At 44.1% G+C, this 16,100-nt stretch overlaps 1 protein-coding gene across 5 annotated transcripts in view; it reads left to right on the top strand.

Moving 5' to 3' along the window:
* CHRM3 (cholinergic receptor muscarinic 3) overlaps window positions 1-16,100 on the top strand; it is a 458,960-nt gene that overhangs the window by 372,399 nt on the left and 70,461 nt on the right. The window contains exon 5 of one of the 5 annotated variants that reach the window (XR_006783146.1): window positions 12,357-12,514. The exons of the other annotated variants lie outside the window; for them this stretch is intronic. The gene's annotated coding sequence lies outside the window, so the exon portion shown is untranslated. Of the gene's footprint in view, window positions 1-12,356; window positions 12,515-16,100 lie in introns of those variants that run through there. 5 annotated transcript variants of the gene reach the window in all.

Genomic DNA, 16,100 nt, shown 5'->3' with positions numbered 1-16,100 from the left:
TATGAATTTGCACCTGCCTGTGATTTCACCTTGGTAGAGAAAGCCCTCCTGGTGTGAAGTATGAATAACACTTCAGGGTGTCGCTCAGAACCCTGTGTCTGTGAACAGTGAGCCAGTCGACATGCCTGATGCTTTGCCTTTGTGTTTCTCAGGTAGTCTGAGATTAGCTTTGTTTTAGCGCTTATGATACAGCAGCTCAGTTGGCACCAGATAGCATGCTGACCACAAGACCTATTATTTCCCATTCAAGCTGTCCAAGACTGCTGGGAAAATTATCTTCCTTCAGAGCCACTTTGACCTTGTCACCCCTGCCATGGCAGCTCCCCACTGCTTCCTGAAGCCCCTCCCATCAGCCTGGGCCCCCTCATGCTGAATGCTGCCCTTTCCTATCAGCAGGTTTTCTCTTCTCTCCCATCTCCCGTCTTCTCCTTTGCTCAAGCCAAACAAGACTGTTCTCAGACTCCTGACACAATTTGACATTCTTGATGCCCTGAGTTCACCAGTACAGTTTACAAATAGAATGAGAACACACACAGCAGAGTCTCTGTCTGGCAGGGGCTAGTTCCGTTGGCTTCTGAAACTTCAGGAGTCGGGAAAGGGGCACCTTGCTGAGACCTCCATGCTGACTCAGGCCTCGCACACTTTATGTTGCTATCAGGCCATCTAATGTCAAAGTTCCTCCGGGGCCAGTTTCTAGGGGAAGAAGGAAGTATTCCATATTATTTTACACACACTTTAATGATGTTTTTAAAACCATTTAAAGACAAGATAAAAGAAACAGAATATATAGCAGCAGAAAGTGTTTCAAGGAATAGAAAGAAGAGCTATTTAGTGACCAATGTATAGATTTTGCAAGTAAATGACATGGAGCAAAGTTCAGGGCACACGTCAGTTTTTACTTCTTTGTTTATTTAGTTTCTTTTTAAATTGCAGTTGATATTCAGTATTTTATCTTAATTTTAGATGTGCAGCCCAGTGGTTAGACAATTAAACAATTTACAAAGTTTTGCCCCCAATAAGTCTAGCACCCCCGCACCACATGTAGTTGTTACAATATTGTGATTATAGTCCTTGTGCTGAACTTTACATCCTCGTGACTTCTGTGCTGCCAATTTTTACTTCTCAATCCCTTCACCTTTTGGCACAGATCAGTTTTTAATCCACATCCATTTATGCATTCATTCATCTATTTGACAAAAACATCAAAGATGTCATATGTCGCCTCTGCCCTCCAAGGTGGAATTCACAAAATAAAAAGGCATGGCCTCTACCCTCCAGGACTAACAAAATGAGTTACTGGTTCTGAGAGAAAGGACATTGGATGCAGTGTGGACAGATGTGATGGTGGGATCCCCATGGAAGCCCTTTTATAGGAGAGAGTCTACATCATTTATACTATTTGAGATTCATTATTTCTACTAAAAATTTGGACAGGTCTTATTTAAGAAACTAATCTCTTTGCAGTTGTGTCTGGGCACTGTTTTTCAGCCCATCTCTTAGGGTTTCAGATATCCACTGTGTGTAGATGCACCTAGGCTTCATGTTTGAGCTTGAACCATGGCTACTCCCTCAGCAGCACAGATTCTGGGCTCAACACCAGGGCTGATGCTTGATTTCATCTCAGTCAGGCGTGACAGGGGAGGATTCTGCCCCCTGGAGTCTGCAACTATAATCTAGTATCTGGTGGAAACCACCCCCTCTCGTAGAGGAAAGGTGATCCAGTCCTGTGATGAGGACGTACCCCCAGCAGTGGGGTGGGATGTGCTGTGCCACAGTGTTAGTGATTCCTGAGCAGCAGGGCCTGAGGCCCAGCTGATGGCGAAACTTGGATGGATTCTCTTAACCACTGTTTTAATTTGACTCTCCCCTATAAAATGAAGAATGTTCAGGTAAGCATATATGTGCTTATTTATAAGCTGTAGGGCTTCCCAGAAACTATATAGACTATGTTGTAAAACATTCCACAGATAGAAAAATACATTGATTCAATACTTTTTAGAGAAGAGTTGACATATCTGAGTGATATACTCAATGTGACTTGATCAATGGCAGCATTAGAGGATGATAAGAAAGATACCCCTACCTGCTGCCTAGGATAAACTCATACTGAGAGACGATTACCAGGAGATTCCAGGACATAGTTATGTATATTTGTATTATTTTTTAAATCCTCACCTGAGGACATTTTTTACTGCTTTTAGAGAAAGAGAAAGGGAGAAAGACATCAATGCGAGAGAGAAGTATTGATTGGGTACACACATGGACCAGGTATCGAACCTGTAACCTTTTGGATATGGGATGATGCTTCAACCAATTGAGCCACAGTGGCCAAGGCAGGAGTGCACTTTAGGGTGGCTTAATTCCAATGATTGCATTTAACATGAATTCTGTAGATATGTATGGAAGGCTGACTTAGCTGGCAACAAATCACATTTGTCTACAATTGCAAAAAATGTCTGTTTGCAATCAATATGATCACCATGAGGAAAGCATCAATCCGTCATGTGAATGAAAACAATGATATGGCCTCATCAGTTTAGTCTACCTGTGCTGGCACTGTGTCATGCATATTGAGACACTTCCAGTTTCATAGCCGGGACACACATGTTACTGAGTTTTATGCCCACAGTCGGGCAAGGAAGTGGCAGCCAGGGGCTACTGTCTGGGATATCTTTACCCTGGCCTCCCTCTACCACTGCACCACTTCCTAAAGAGTCTTCTGCAAAAGCTAGTCCCATGAATTCCATTTTAAAAATCCATTTAGTAAAAGATGCCCACTCTGTTCTCCTGTTCAGAGATTCAGAATACATGTCAATATATTAATGGTTCTAAGAAGTAAAACCTACATTTAAAAGGCAGGAAAAAATTAATTTGGACAAAATAAAACCTTTTTCCACAAACTAAGTTTGACAAATATTTATCTTTCTAGGCTGCTTTAGCAAATACCTTATGTCCTAGTCCCCAGTCTTTATCTAAATAGAGAGGAAGACATTGGAAAATACCAACCATCTGAAGTACCAGCCACAGTCACAACTGTAGTTGTAGACAGACCTCCTGTTGTCAAAGCCCTTTCCTTCCACTCATCCTGTGCCACAGTGCTCCTGCAAAGGTTACAATTAGCTTTTTTAAAAAAAAAATCAATAAAACAGCTCTGGCTGGTGTGGCCCAATGGATTGAGTGCCAGCCTGTGAACCAAAGTGTCCCTGGTTTGATTCCCAGTCAGGGCAGATGCCTGAGTTGCAGGCCAGGCCCCAATGGGGGATGCTGAAGAGGCAACCACACATTGATGTTTCTCTTCCTCACTTTCTCCCTCCTTTCCTTCTCTCTAAAAATAAATAAATATGCCCTGGCTGGCGTAGCTCAGTGGATTGAGTGTGGACTGGGAACCAAAGCATCGCAGGTTCGATTCCCAGTCAGGGTACCCCGTGGCCTGCACATGCCTGGGTTGCAGGCCATGGCCCCCAGCAACCGCACATTGATGTTTCTCTCTCTCTCTCTTTCTCCCTCCCTAAAAATAAATAAAATCTTAAAAAAAGAGTTATTAAAAAAAAGAACATGTATATGCATGACCATAGACACAGGCAACAGTATGGAGGTAGCCAGAGGGGCAGGGCAGGAGTTTGGTGGAGGTGGGTAAATGGTGGAAAATGGGGATATCTGTAATAATATCAACAATAAAAATAAAAAATAGATAATTAAAATGAGGTTTTTAAGCTAAAGGGGGAAAAAAACAGGTTTCCATGTCAGCTGAGGCCCCTCAGACCCCCTCCCTCTGTCACATGTCCATCTCCATGCTCTTGCTGCCTCCGCCCAGCGGTTTACAGGAGGGAGTGGGTCTATGTTGCTTCAGAGAGATACTCTTCCTAATGCAGGTGGGCTCCTAATGCAGGTAGCACTCCAGCCGCACTGCTCTGGTTCTTTAATCCACAGAACCCTGTTTTCCTGAGGAGCTTCATGAATAACTTCTGGGCATTCCCCTACTAATCCCCACCAACTTCTAGACTGAATGGCAGTGTTTAAGGCAAGGCAGAGTAAGAGAGGATTCGGTGTCAGCCCTTCCATCCCAAGCTCAGGACTCTCTCGCCATGCCTGCCTGGCCTCTGGTCCAGGAGGCACAGAGTGGAGTGGGGCACAATCTCGTGGTCAAGAGCAGGGCATGAGACCACCTGGGTTCAAAGCCTGGCCACCTTACTGGCTGTGTAACCTCAAAAAATATGAGCAGCCTCTCTGTGCTTCGATTTCTTTATGTATAAACTAGGGGAATTGGTACCTGCCTGACTAAACACAATGAGGCCAGATGAACTGACCTGGACACAGATGGTGCTACCTGAGGGTTTGCTGTGCTTATCACCCTCTCTACAGAGCAGGAATGCCCATCGCTGACTACACTGCCCTGTGGAGACAGTGCGACCACACTCTGAAGGCCTTCGGGCTGTCCCGGGGCCATGGGCCCCACAGAATGGTTGCAAAGTCTGTGTCTGGCCTTGAAGACATACTTAATTCCAAGCTAGCTCTTCCTGCCAAGTCTCTTGCCCTGAATCCATTGTAAAACGATCATTTAATCTTATTGTTCCCTTCCTAAAAAGGGTTTCTCAGTGAGCTTGATTGGAGGGACATTCCCTAGTTGTCTCTCCCCAAGTACTGTCCAAACCTTCAAGACTGAACTCAGCCCTGTCAAGATGGTCATGGGCCAGAGCTCCCCTCCTACAGTCTACCAAGGCCCCCCAGTTCCTGGGCGCATGGCTTCAGTTCCCTCTTCCTCAGTGATCCCCAGCTGTTCTCAGCTCATGCCTCCCTTGAACACTGGAGCACACATATGCAGAGCCCACCCTGGCCCCACAAATCCCCCCACATGGTGACCTCCTCTCACACACTCACACAGATCTCCCAACTCAGACCTCTAAGTGCTGATGAGAGTCCCCTCTCCTAACTCAGGAGGCAGTGACTCTGTCAAAAACTGAGCCCCTGCGTTTCTGCACCCCCTTCCCTGTTCAGCAGACACTGAGTGGGCACGGGGCTTCAGAGAGACAATTTTCTTTTTCTAAGCCTTTTCCTGCCTGTATAAAATGGAGCTTAATGAAATTTGCCTCACACAGAGGTTTTCAGAATTAAATGAGCTAATAATAGTCCATGTGGTGTTCAACACATCATCTCAGTTTGCTAGGGGCCTCAACAAAGCACTGTAGACTTGGCAGCCGAAACAACAGACATTGTTTTCCTTGCAATTCTGGAGAACAGAAGTTCAAGACCAAGGTGCCCGCAGTATTGGTTTCTCTTCCTTGTTTGCGGATGGTGATCTTCTTGCTGTGTCCTCACACGGCCTCTAGGCATGTGAGGTGTCTGGTGTCTCCTCCTTTTCCCATAAGGACGCCAGTCCTACCAGGTTAGGGCTCCACCCTCAGGACCTCATTTAACCTCAGTATCTTCTCAGGGGCCTCATTTCCACGTAGTCGTACTGGGGCTTTGGGAGGGCACAGAACAGCTGACAGCACAGCACCATCGCGGGTGTGCGGTCCATGCTGCGCACCACTCCCTCCCTGCCCTCCTCCCAATGCTGGCAGCACCTCGAGTTCCAGGCTTTACATCAGTGACACGTGTGATTCACGTGTTCCTCTAGCCCCTCAGCTCTGCCTCAAATGCAGTGCCTGGACTGAGAGCTGCAACCCTGTTTGAGGCCTTAGGTGCTCCTGGGAGCACATCCTGTCCTAGGGGTGTCTGCTGCCTGTGTCAGTCCTCCTGCTGTCCCTGTGGGAGCCCTGCCCACTCTCAGGGTGTCACCCTGATAAATGAGGCTGGTGTGCACACACCGCTCAGTTACAGGTAGCTAACAGGGTCCCCTTGGAGAGGTCCCAGGTCATCACATACAGAGGAAGGGGCTGGGTCAACTCTTTGCCTAGTTTGAAGAGTTCAATATTTCTAGAGACCAAGGTATCATCTTGGGATCTGTCACTCTTCAGAGGGAGAAGAGCAGCAGAAGGATGCATTCAAAGTTCCCTCCCTGCTCGCCCTGCATGTGGCCTCAGATTTCTGTTATTTCCTGGCAGTGCTGAGAAACACAGTTAAAATATTGAGCTACATACACATTTAAACAACCAGGGAAAGTTCATCAAAAAGTTTAAAAACATATAAAAGCCCATAGGAAAGATAAATGTAAAGATTAGGTAAGAACATGAAACAGCCATGGGAAGTGTTCGCTCTGCTGAAAGGTTCACTGGAGAAGCTTGTTTGCTGAGAATCCTCACGAAGTGCTGTTGCAGTGAGCTTAGACACATCAGCACAAGTCAAAACAGCAGCATCTGTGTCAATGTGCTGCTTATACTGGGTTATGGTGAGGCTTGATGTTCACAGCAGCCCAGAGGTGCTGGAGAGTTCTGCCCTGGGTCCCCTAAAAGAACTCGCTGCATGGCTGGTGCAGGATGCCTTGCTTCTCGCCCACCCTGCTCGTGCCGTGCTCACAGTTCAGGTCACTGACCTCACTTTCTTGACACAGCCTACTGCCTACAGGGCTGCTCCAAATTCAAAGGACGTCCCCTGGGCACTTGGGCAGTGAGGAGTTGGGTGAGGACACACCCTGTATTTAGCACATGGGTGAGACCTCCCAGGTGTTAAGATAATTCATTTTCAAATCCCTGCGCCCCAAAGAACCAATAGTCCTAAAGCACAGTCAATAGGAAGGTACCACATTGCTGTGCAAGACAGATGGTAAAACAAGTCACCAAAATGTGTGCCCTTGTGGTTCTCCAGAGGGAATGGTGTGATTTTTAAAATAATTTCATTAATGCTGCTCAGAAAATAGCCATTACAAATAACAGTATGTGGATTTTTGTGTTGTGCATTACGGACTCACACAGTGGAGCACTGAGTGAGAGTTCTCTTCTTACTTTATTCTCTTGCATCATCAGAGGACAAAGAAGAGTCATAGCCTGTTGTGACTTATGTGCCTTGTTACCACCTCAGAATGTACCTCCAGACCCTCCAAGGTGGACACAAAAAGAGCTACCTGTTTTTACTTGATTGGTTAAGTGGTCTTCCCAAATCTAAACCAGAACATCCCTGCTACAGTTTCTAAAATTCAAGGTGTTGAGTTACTTACTTACTTTGAGATGTTTCCATCATGTAGCGTGAAGTCACCTGACACTTTCAATGACACTGTGGTTAAGGACTGCGATCAGCAACTTAGTGTGGGACTCCTCTTGTAGTCACGGGTTAGGTGAGAAAATGCAAACCTCTGTTGGTGGTTAAACATAAGATAATGAATGAGTGTACTGTTTGTTTTTTCTCCTGGGGCAGAATTTAGTTTTGCAAGATGGAAAGAGTTCTGAAGGTGAATGGTGGTGATGTTTGCTCAACAGTATGAATGCGTCTGATGCCACTGAATGGCCCACAAAATGGTTGAGATGGTAAATCTTACAGTTTGTGCATTTTAACACAATTTAAAATGTTTTCTAAGTTATTGGTGTTCATTCCCTCATCCCATGCACTTGTGAGGAATTTGAGGGACCCCACCTTTTGGTCTCTCACAATGCCGTGCCATTTGTTGTCTAGACACTGAAAACATGAGAAGAACAAGTACACTCAACTGGCACACCTGAATGTGACCTGAGGGGGAGAGAGACATCTCCTCGACATCAAAGCTGCTCTGGCCTGCCTCTGGCTTCCGTGTAGGTGATAGTCACAGACTGATTAAACTAAGGTCAATGTACCAATATTTTAAGGCGAGGACTGTGGCAAAGAACTGAATGAGCAAACCTTAGTCCACAGGATTGGAGAAATGAAAAGAATCAGGCAATCAATAGAAAAATTTATAGCCCTGGCTGGTGTGGCTCAGTAGATTGAGCACTGGACTGCAAAGCAAAGGGTTGCCTGTTCAGTTCCCAGTCAGGGCACATGCCTGAGTTGCAGGCCAGGTCCCCAGTAAGGGGCGCGCAAGAGGCAACCAAACATTGATGTTTCTCTCCCTCTTTCTACCTTCCCCTCTCTCTAAAAAATTAATAAAATATTTTTTAAAAATCTTTGAGATAAATATGGAAGTAGGACACTTTATTAAATAGAATTTGATAAAGGGTAGAAACAAGCATAATCATGAATAAAACAAAGCTATGCAAAAAAGAAAAAATATAAATGAAATAAAATGAGAGAAAATATATCAACATATTAAGGGGAAATTCAAGAAAATATCATTTCTACAATAATGGGAAAGGCGTGAATCAATGGAAGTAATCACACATTTCTTTCCAGGCCCGTGCTAAACACAGGTTGCAGAGATGGCCTGTGCTGGAAGTCACAAGTTTTATTGCCAGTGTATATAAAGAGAAAAATGCACCATATGGAGAAATGCAAAAATATACTCTCTAGACAGAGTGTCTCTTAAGATGTCAAGAAAAACCTAGATGAACAGCAGCAGCAAGAGTGGCATGCTGCAAAGTTACAAATGCAAGGCCACCCACAGAACCAAACATTAAGGTTTAGGCAACTTATTACTGAAATAGTCCCTTCCTTTTCCAGGTGCAGTAGAGGATTCCAGGAAACTATAAGGGAGGGCCTGGATAACTTGTGATTTTCAATGACCCTCCATTAAAGTGGAGGAAAAATGGGAGAGGGAATGACTCCTTCTGAGGCACCCTTCCTTGTCACCTCCCAGCTGGAGTCAGCTTCCTGGGCAGCGCACCTCCCATCCACCCTCTGTTCCAGGGAGGGGAGAGCTTAAATCACTGTGCTGTATCCTCATTTTGCTTAACTCAGTGTCTGGCACATCATAGCTACATAAAAGGTGTCTTCTTTAACTGAAAAATGAATGACTCTGTAGAACAGTGGACAAGTTGCTGCTTGTATCCTGTTGCACTGCTAATTAGCCTTGTGAGCTCAATTAAGATATTTTAATTCTGTATTTTAGCTTTCTTCTTATAAGTTGGAGAAGTTGGAGATAATAAAAGTCCCTACCTCAGAGACTTTTGGAAGAATAATAACAACATGTAAAAGTTTAGATGAGTACTGGAAACGGCACACCTCAATAAAGATTAGGTACTTTTCATATTAGTTTTGCTAAGTAAGTTTTGCCCAATAAACATAATAAATAACATTCGTACCTGGAGAATAAAAAATTATTTACAGTATTAATTTAACCCACTTTAAAAAATTCAATATTTTCTCCAAACACTAGAATCTCAACTGTTCATAAATTTTAGGCAGTATGTTATTTTGAACTGCAAAGATTTTTGTGATATCTAGGTATTAAATACTAGGATAATTTTTAAATGCTTTTTAAAAATCATTATAAAATGCACCCTGTAATTCTTTACATTTTCTCCAGAATATAAGATAGATAATTTAATTTTTTCTCTGCATTTGAAATACCCTATAATTATAAATTATTAATTCTTTATTAAAAAACATTTTATTAAGCATTTGTTAAGTTCCAGGTGTTGTTCTAGACACAAGGAACAGAATGGTTGGTGAGTTAAACAAAACCCCTGGTCTCATGCAGCTTATATTCCTGCTGGGAAAAACAAACAACACATATGCATGTGCACGCACGCGCACACACACACATGTGCGCACACATACCGTGGCACATGTGTGTGCATATGTGCACACTCATGCACACACATGTAAATGAGACATTGTGTGCTTATGTACATATGTACGCATTCAACTATACACAGTGACACATACATATAATGGCACACATGCACAAACATATACAATGATATATACATACACAGATACACACACATGGATATATGTATGATGCACACGTACACATAAATGTAGAAGTGTACACACAAGAATATAATGGCACACCCTCATATACACACACAACCACACATGTGGACACATGCATGTGCATCCATACATATAAGCACTCAAACACACACATATATACATATACACATATACAAGTACATACACACATGCACACAAGTGTCTACAATGACACACATACATAATGTGCATACATATACAGTGACACACCCACATATATACACGATGCCACACGCACAAATACATACACATTATAGGGTTGGCAAAAGTAGGTTTACAGTTGTGAGTACATGAAACACAGAGTTTACTCTTATATTATTATTTATTAATTATTACATTATTTTTCAGACAAACTAAACTTTGCCACACATATATACACATACACACATGCATGTGTATATGCATATAGACTTAACATAGTATGACATGCACAGTGACACATGTGCACAATGTATATTTGGTGGCACATATGCACACACACACACACACACACACAATATTACAGAGCAACAGCCATCATGAGGGAAAAGTGCACTAGAGGGCATAGCCTGAGGAAGCCACCTTATGTTCTGTAGTCAAGGATGAACTCAAATAGGACAAAATTAAATGAAGAACTTGGTGCAATGGTGTGATGGTGTCCTCTGGGGAGAGAGCAGTTCAAGGCAGCGAGGAGGGTGGTCGAAAGGCCCTCAGGTGGGGTCTGTTTGGAGTGCTCTCCGAGTGGCACAGAGGCTGTGCAGCCAGAGAACAGTGGGTAGGTGAAAGATGGTGTGAGAAAAATTTGAGAAGGTATCTGAGAGCTATAACATGGATTTGGGTTTTGCTCTCAGTAAATGAGAAGAGATTGGAGGGATTTCATGCCGGGGAGTGACATGATTCATGTTTTACAAGTGCCACTCTGGCAGCTGTGTGTAGAGTGGATGGTAGGAGGTGAAAGGCAGGAGACGGAGGTGCCTTAGCTGACTGTTATGGGGGGTGACTGTGGCCTGTGCAGGATTCTGGGCATGTTTGAGGGGGAGCCAAAGGGATCTGCTGGTGAGCTGAATGAACTCAGGGCAGCAGGTGTCCATGCAGATTCTGTGGGACGGACACGAGAATGTGATTTGCCGCAACAGGTAGCAGACACTTTCTTGAAAAGTTCTTCATGTTTGTTGCTTCTGTTTGTGTTATTGTTTGGTTTGGTTTTAACTTATTTCTGTTGTTCTGCCAAGCACATAAATCTAAGTGGTTTGTGTAACCACAGATAAGTGTAAAAGTAACTGTTTTAAGTCTGATTCCAGCAGTGGGAATCTTGGCCTCTCTGAGACTCAAATTCCTAAATTATGAAGTAAGGAAAATTGCTGCCCCTGAGAGTCTGTGTAACTCTCCTTCCAGAAGCTATAGCTACAGCTTGTTCAAAGGTCTAGTTTAATTGGATTTTTTTTTCTTTTGTCACCAGCAAACTTTAGAACTTTTAAAGTTGATTTCTCGGTTTCAGTTGAGGTCAAGAATTAGTCCAGCAACCTCAGAGTTCTAAAACACCTGCTCTCTGCAACCATATTTTACTTTCCATATTTGAAAAGCATTTATTTTCAGATAAATTTTAGTGGATCAATCTTTGGTATATCTTCTCATACAAGCCTTACTAAAATATCTGGCCCACATTGTGTCTGCAGGTTGGGGAGGCCTGCGAGGCTTGTCTCTGTACTCACTTTGCTCACCTGTAAAGTGGAGATAACAATAGTACTTCCTCACGGAACTGCTGTGAGGATCGAGGAAGTGAGTATCTGATGAGCAGCAGAGCACTGCCGGCACACGGACAGGCTGGACAGGGGTTCCGTTTCACTGTTATTCCTCCCCCCATCAAAGACACTATCCACCTCTACTTCTAAAGAATTTGAAAAATGTTGAATATTTAAAATCTCTCTGACCCTTTCAAGGAATTCTATTTATTGGTGAGATAATAAATACCCATGCACTAGAACTGTGATTTCAGACAGACATTTGTGAAATGTGCCTTTTGAAACACCATGGATTTTCAAATCAGAAAGAACGCAGTTCATCTCATCCATTTAGTTATTGGTTCTATGTATTTGGGGAGAGTCTTTCTGAGTTTCTACTACTACATATTCCAAATATGGATTAAATATGTACTACTCAACGCTATTATAAAGATTAAAAGAGAAAATGTATACAAAGGGCAGGAATATATATCTTTTTCCCCTTCGCCCTTAGTAAAAATATGTGCAATGTGAAGGAACACAGGCAAACTTAACATCACCTCCCCAAGACAGAGGCTGCCGTGGGTCATACTTGAGTGGGCATGAGAAAATGAGGCCACGTGTGGGCCGTGAGGCGGTCCAGGGCCATGCGTGCCTCTGCAGAGCCTGGCACCCCCGGGTTTTTGTTTGCTGTTTCCCCCATCCCACTTCCAGATTATTTGGTACCAGTTGTCTGGGGAGGTGGAAAATTTTCGTGTTCATTTCATGAGGTGATTTTCAAAATTCTTTTTCTTTGGGTCTGGGACTTTATTTTAGTGTGGGCCTTGTATTTTAAAAGCACACTTAAAGAAACAGTAATGCTACTCAACCTGGCGCCACTGACTTGTCCTTCAGATGCCACCCAGAGAGGAGCAGGCAGCACAGAAAAAAGAAGTGGGTGCCAGGAAGAGGAGCCCCAGCACGCCCCTTAGCCAGAAGGCTCTTGGATGAGACATCTAATCTCTGCAGTTTCTCAACTCTAAGAGGAACAAGACAGTAAGCTCTGGCTGGTGTAGCTCAGCGGATTGAGCACTGGCCTGGGAACCAAAGGGTCACCTGTTGGATTCCCAGTCAGAGCACATGCCTGGGTTGCAGGCCAGGTCCCCAGTAGGGGTCTTGCAAGAGGCAACCACACATTGATATTTCTCTCCCTCTTTCTCCTTCCCTTCCCCTTTCTCTAAAAATAAATAAATAAAATGTTTTAAAAAATAAACAAGACAGTAAATGTGATCAGATTCTCTGAGAGGTGAAGATCAGAGGTGGTCGCCCCGAGACCCGCACAAGGAAGTGCAGTCTGGTGTCTGTGGGAGTTGCCCCTCAGCTAAGCCTTTGGCAGAAAGTGCTTTATAAACATCCTCTTGATCAACCCCAGGGAACAAATGTACTATCTGAATACTGGAAGGAACTGTATTTCTTTGTATTTTCTTTGCATTTAAAAAAATATGTTTCTATTCCTGACCCTGTGATTGCAGCTGTTCTGGCAGTTTTAACAGACATGAGCAGAAAACTGAGAACTCATCCTCCACAATTTGTTCTCCAGTTATAAGAGTATCAAAGAGGATGCTGGGTCTGCAGAGAGTCCTTAGGAAAGGGATCACTTATCATTTCCAAGTTAGCGTGGCTAATAGCCACCATGTGAGGACCGAGAAGGAAGTTTAGCGACCGTGAGGTCTGGAGGTGTCCTGGCAGAGAGCCAGCATGGGGCTGGGAGGACTTTGCCGGCAGCATTCTGGACACAATTCACTAAATGCCATGTGATTAGATTAGGTGCTATGTAGACTATTATGGATTATATTTTTATATTTTGTCAGAAATAAAGCAGTAAGACTTCTAAAACAGGGGGAAATAACTCTTCTTTCCTGGAAGCGTCCCACCCAAAGGTGGGCTGGTGTCAGCATTCTCTTGTAATGTGCTTTCTCTGTGCTCACAGAAAGACCAGGACCTCTTTGCTCATGACCTTTACAGAAATGAGGGAAATAATGAACTCTACCTGCTTGTGATCTAAGGCAATCTGTCACTGAGTGTCTTATGGCGAATGCCCTTGAGAGAAAATGCTGTGGGGGGACCCACGTGGCCCCTGCACCGTGCGGGCTCTGGGATTCTCTGCGGGGTGTTACCAGCTGTTACCTTTGTCCTATTTTTGTTCTTCTTTATAATTTGGTCAGACTAAGATAAAATCTGCTGCATTTTATGGAAAGATAATAATTACTGGAGTCCATTCTGACCCTGGAGACATCTAGATTTCCATGGTTACTTATTCAACTTTGAATTACTTTTTTCCTTGCAAAATCCCCAGCTTTCTTCTTCACTCGTAGACATGTAGGCACTGTCCTCTGTGTCTATTCCTTACTTGAACTTTCTGAGCAGGCACAACAGCAGAACCACAGGCCTGCTCACTCAGTCCCCAGGGACTTAGGGGGACTCTGCTTTTGTGTTGACTTGGGCTCCACCTCTCTTACCATAGGCCTAGGCTGGGGCTGGACTAGAGTTGAATGACTGGAGGTCACTGCCCTTGGAAAGGAGGCTTTTTCCTTGAATCCAGAGCATTACCTCCACTCCATCCTTCCCTCTGATGAGATCTTTCTCAGCACACTTTGCAGTGGCACATGCAGATGCCCAGCTCTTGTCCTATCAATGGGGTGAACAAATTCCACAACCCAGAGCTCAGCATCCTGGAAATCAGGAGCTGGCCCACCCACAGCAAAGAGCTGGATGAGTGAAGGGTTTTCTCAGATCTCTCCAGGTGGTGACTTCTCAGGGCCTCTTCCTGAATCACAGCATATTATGATCTTTGCCCTTGGTCCCAGTGGAGGTGGACACAGGACACACTGAGTGAGGCTGATACTCTCAGACTTGGGTGCTCATGGGACTTGGGCTTTACCCCTAAACTCATTGCTTGCTCCCAACAAAAGCTACTCACTAGCTAAGGAGTTTCCTTTTAATTACTGAGGAGGGGATGACCTGTGTGGCCTCTTCCTGACTTCAGAAGACACCTGGTGGAGTCCAGAGGCTCTTGCTTCTGTTTGCCTTCGGCATTGGCTGCCTCATTACCAAGTCCTCCTGGTGCCTCTGCAGTTCAGTTCTCTTGACAGGTGCCCAAATCCAGCTGTCTTTACAGCTGTTCAGATTCCTGAACAGCGAGAGTGTCCTTCTACCCATCTGCTCCTATACTTCCTGATCAGTTTCAATGGACAGTGAGCAGTTTTGCTTTCTGACTGAGAGCCAGTCTATGTATGCCCCAGCAGCAGGGTGACTGCTTTCTGCCTGTGTGCAGACAGGCTGCTGAGTTCTCTCCAACCTCTGGGAAAAGACCCTTTTAACCAAATGACTTGTAGTTCTGCGTCTTCATGTGTAAAATTAGTGGTGATGGGACAGATCACCTGAGTTCCCTTCCAGCTGTATAATCCACATTAGGAACACTTTGCACACACTCAACACTTAGAGAATAAATACATAGTACCCATTTAAATGCCCAGTAGTACCTAGCTTCTGACCATGATACTCAAGTTTCTTCTCAACTTGGTATCAGTTTATCCCTTCTGCACTTGCCATGCAAACCACTGAGCAATCCTGCTCCTACCTCTCCTGCAGCCAAGTTCACATGACCTCCACTAACCTAAATGCCCCTTACCTGTCTATTTTTGGTAACTCCATTCAGTCTTCAAAGCCCTCTGTTCAAAAGTCACCATCTCTGGAGCCTTCTCTCTGGACTAGACCTCTCACTTATGGCAGAAGGAATGGTTCTCTTCCTGGGCATCCACAGCTCTTTGCTAAGACCCATGGTCTGATGCTTGAAGTGTGACAGTCAAGCTCACTCTGTGCACGTGGCCATATTTGCCACACAGACTGAGTGCTGCTGGGCTTCCCATCCCTTTCTGCCCCCATGACCTAGCACTACCCTGGATACAGATTAAGTTCTTAGTGACTTTTGTCAAGTACAGCTTCACTAAGTTCCATTAGGGAAAGGTCCCTAAAATAAACCTATTTAAGTGAAAGTTTAATATGTACACATGGCTATAAATTTTAGGTCAATGCTATGGGAAAAGCCAATGAAGGTATGGGCAAGCTGTGGTTCCTGGATAATTAGTTCATTTTGATTACTTGGAGATGTAGAGGAAAAATCTGCTGAAGATTCAGGCAGTGGGGCTGGAGACCAAGGGAGCAGGACACTGTTACCTTGAACTGCCATTTTGATTTAAATGTGTTGCCCCTTTAGCAATCTTTTGTATAGCAATAATAAGATGTGGGGTTCTTACTGGCCAACATGAGACTCAGAAGACCTTCAGTCTTTTCAGATTCTTCATCCCAGCTCTTTCCATATCTTTTGTTTGAAGATGAACAGAGCTGGCTCTGCTTTTCTCTCTTTTCTTCCCCTTTCCTTATTCCTCCCTTCAGTGGAGACATTCAAAACAGAACCTTCTATAGATTTTGTTAGTCCTTCAGCAAGCAGCAGGCCAGCATCCTCTATGTTCTCTGCATCACACAAAACACAGGGAGGGAAACCAAAAGCTTGTTTGGACAGTGCTGTCAAAGAGATGATTCTTCTTACTTGACAAAAAAAAAAAAAAAAGATGGAGCAACCTTGCTTGACTTTCTTCT

This window comes from Phyllostomus hastatus, unplaced genomic scaffold, assembly GCF_019186645.2.
Source record: "Phyllostomus hastatus isolate PE091 unplaced genomic scaffold, TTU_PhHast_1.1 phas_contig_148, whole genome shotgun sequence".
NCBI lineage: Eukaryota > Metazoa > Chordata > Mammalia > Chiroptera > Phyllostomidae > Phyllostomus > Phyllostomus hastatus.
This window is presented reverse-complemented; position numbering and strand designations above follow the sequence as displayed.